Source organism: Branchiostoma lanceolatum, chromosome 4 (genome assembly GCF_035083965.1).
Source record: "Branchiostoma lanceolatum isolate klBraLanc5 chromosome 4, klBraLanc5.hap2, whole genome shotgun sequence".
NCBI lineage: Eukaryota > Metazoa > Chordata > Leptocardii > Amphioxiformes > Branchiostomatidae > Branchiostoma > Branchiostoma lanceolatum.
Genome location: NC_089725.1, coordinates 1,065,272 through 1,069,453, shown reverse-complemented (window position 1 = coordinate 1,069,453; position 4,182 = coordinate 1,065,272).

Sequence of the window (4,182 nt, the reverse complement as noted above, 5' to 3'; positions counted from 1 at the left end):
TCTACTTGATGACATCACGATGCTCGCTGTGCCAGACAAGCTAACGTCCCAAAACAGCAGGCATTGAGTCTGGCCATTGACGTAGAGTAACCGACCTGAAACCAACGATACGTACAAACAGAAATAAAATAACATAAGTACATTTACAACGAAAGACTTTCTGAGGAAATTTTACGTATGCCGAGTCACGTATCGTTCAATATATTCGAATATACTATCAGATTAATGAAAACAGGTGCCACAAATTTTGAAAATGTAGCTTGAAACTATTTAGTCTCCACACAACATTCAAGATAACACGAACAAATGGATAGTAGACATTGCGTGCGTGGTTGTTAATTCAGCTGAAACTTCCATACATCTAGTACGTGCGTTTTGGTCGAATATTTGCCGGGTTGGAGCTCCCCTTGGCAACCGCTAACCAGTCACTGAAAAGGGACCAGAGACAGATTTAGAGACTGTTACTAGAATGGGAATAAAGGGAGCTTTTGGAAGTACAGTATGTGTTTGTGTGAGGCACTCTTAAACGTTCGTAAATCTGTTCATGGCTGGAGATCCTCTCTTGTGTCATCAGGAGTTCTTTGTACCGAAGAAGACTCAGAGAAGAAGCGTTCGACTGCGCTTGCGGAAACGGGCGGTGCCTTCACGTGCGCGGGCACATAGCACGGATACGTAAAGACTCTCGGCATGCCAGCCATACCTCAAGTCACCTTGTCAGGCATCTTTGCTTTGTACCGCTGCCTTCCAACTGGGCAACGGTGGCAAAACAATCCCTCGCAGTGATGGGAAACATGTTTTGCTAGTACTTTGTTACGTCACGCTGCCAAACGGCTACTTTCTGGGTTACGTTACGCGAAGAGCTCTTGTGTGTGTGTGTGGAAAGGAAAACCAGGCCAATATCTACAAGAGAATGTGTTATAAGCAGGAACAAACTGTTGAGAGACACTGCCAGGACTTGTCAGGCACTGTTTCCGCCCTCCACATGGGGCATCGCCTATATCTCCGGTTGGTTCACGACGGTGAATCCTGCACGTATAATTTTAAAGTGTTTACGGGCCAGAAAACTAGTCAGGGTCGCGTAGGACGCATCTGAAGTTTTTCCAGTGTCACTGATACCACACGACTGAGTCGATGTATCCCTGTGTGTTTCCCTTTGTCTTGTCTAGGTTCTACTATACACAAAGGTACCCCCAACACTGTTTATATTTAGAGGAACGGACATGCACACTTGTCAGTCAAAGTAGGGCATGTTGAGGTCGGGCTCACCTGTGTATTTATCTACTACGACCCAAGAAACACGTCTGACTTATCCGACAAGGGAATGGCTAGCTACTGTACTGGTACTTTCTCTTCTAGATTTATACAGTAAAAACGGTGCGAGGTCGCTACATCTTATGCCTAAAGTATTCTACAAGTTGAGGTCAAAATTGTGTAACTGGATGCCAAACGTTTAGTTATACTCGCAGGGACTTGTATAACCGATTGAAAGAACACAATAGAAATTTCGTAAAACTTTATTTTGGAGTCATGTGTGTGTAGATATTAACCCTATCGCGGTTGAAGAAAGAACCAACACTGCTTTTATATGTGCAACAACACCTAACTTGAAACTGGGTCACCCTGGTTGATTTGTGTCGTCATTAGGACCCTGAATATAACTCTTCCTTCAAGACGACGAGGCCAGACTACACTCATGGTCCGCGGATCGTCGTCTAGGTCAGGCGGACAATCGTCCATTGTTGCTCTAACAAAAGTCACCTATATCCCATAAGAGGGATTTGCTTGTTCAGTATAGGTCGTCGGCAGAGATTTGCTGCATAGAGCGTCTTGTCTTTTTGGATGACAACCCGACCCCGTGGAAGCACGGCTGAGTGTTTTGGTCCGAACGTTAACCCCGCGCTCTATTGCCTCAACACAAGTGTCACGTTATCTGCCGAAGGGCATGGTGTCCATTCTGGTCAGTGTTGAAACGCGCCGCCCTAATCGTCTCTCCATGCCCTTCCCAAGACGTGGCCTCAAGCCAGGTAACGCAAGAGCAAACTGGGCGGACGGACCCTCACGTGAACCCGTCTCACGTGGCCGAGTCTCACGTGGCCGAGTCTTACGTTGAGGAGCTACGTCCTCGCGGCATGAGTGAGATGGGAGGGACGAACGCTGAGTCCGTGAACTGCATGTGAGGACGACAGTACGTACACACAAGGTGGATAACCTCGGTTTGATGACAGCGCGTGAGAAACATTTGTGGATTGAGACAAATCGAGATTTTTCCACCCACTTGCTCTAACTAACGGCTACAATCAGATATAATCCATTTAACAACCTATTACAGCCCTTGGCACTCCTTGAAGATCCTTGAAGCGCGTGACAATATCCCGAGTCGCGAACAACACCCCCAACGTCACGATGAGTCTAAATGTCACATCTGATTATTTATTTCTTCCTGTTTATCTCAAAAAGCCTAATCAAAACAAAAAAGGAAATATCGATGTCAATGCGCGTAAAGTGTGGAATTTCGATGATATAATGTACGGTTTCCGATTGAAAGTCTTCTGGCGTATGCTGGTCGCGTCCTACGTCCGGCCGCCGACAGAGTAGACTAGACCACTTACACCCCTGAGCGTTCTCTTAATTAGTCTCTGAAGATAGAATGTGTAAAGAAACGTCTCCGTCACTTTCTTTTCCTTGTCTAGACACTTGTTACCACACGGACTAGCCGGGGGCCTGGTACGTCTTGGCAATCCCCGACGTGTAAGGACCACAGGATTTGGTTGAGACTTTCCGGGCAGCCCACGCCCATTTTCTTCAGGAATTTCAAAACAAGCGCTGTCAGCTCACGCACATGGGGTGCGCACAGATGAACTCCCTTGATGGCGAAAGATAAAGTGGTCTCCCAGGGCGTGGGGGTTTGCTGGAGAGAAGTGTCAGCGCTGCGACAGCAGGGGAAGAACATGTCACGAGTACAGAAACACCGAAACATTGAAATTTCAGACCGCTCAGCGCACGCCAGGCAAGCGCACCCTGTCGCCCTCCCCCGCAATGTTTTCACTACCTCCCGGTACTGCTCTCTCTCTCAACGCCGTACGGTATATGTTTACAACAGCTACTGTTGTAGCAACGTGTGTGTCGTGTAATCAACTGTAAGCAAACGGTCCAGTCCTCCTAACACAGATCAGATCCAGAGGATCAGGAAGTGTGAATCACTATCCCACCTACTGTGGATTTACCTGAATTTCTTGCATACCATGACCACAAGGGTTAAAGATTCACTAGTGTCACCCCGTCCCACTGTGTGAGGCGCACATCTGCGCTGGCATGACTATGTGATTGTGTCAGATACAGGTCTGAACCGGTAGCGGTGCGTCAACCTGTCATCACCAGTACCCTATCTCCGTTGGTGTCCGTGCGCCGGTACCGAACGGCGAAAGTAAACTTTGGTAACCCGATGATTGGATGAAGAGTTCTGGCCGCGTGCCAGCGCGCATTTTAACTGCTAGGCAACTCTACAACAATTAGCCCCTTGTTTTATCGAGAGAGAGAAAAAGAAAATCATTATATATCACCGGAGTGAGAAAAGAGAACGTCTTTGTGGTAAACAGGGCACTGGTTTGTTGAGATACATTAACATGCAGGAGGGGGGACACAGTGGCGACGACTTGTCGGTACGTTTCTGACCCCACAGCGTTTTTACGCGCATGGTTTCTGCCCAGGAATTTTATAAGAAACAATTTCTGCGCAAATCGCCAGGGTGTTAGAAATCCAGCGGAATTGTTAATGAAAGTCAGGCACACGACCATGGGGATATACCCGCCCAGACTATGACCTCATGTTGGCACAACAAATACTGCCGATTTTGGGCAGCGTCGCACGCGACCATGTCTGCTATTGGATGATAACATCTGGCGGCACCGCCCCCTGCCCAAGGCCTGTGCCTGCCATTGCGTCCATTCACAACGAAAACGCGTCCATTCGTCCCCAACTTCTGGATGCAATTATCTACGGTGACCAGACCCAAGTTATCATCAGTAGCCACTTATTCCAAATTTGGTCTTCCCGCCGCCCGCGTCATTGGAAGATTTTCCCAGAAACCGAGCAGGTAGTGACGAATCAACTCAGGTTACGGTATACCGCCCACTTCATGTTAATCACCGGCAAGAGTCCTCCTCCTTACGGCATGATTGACAC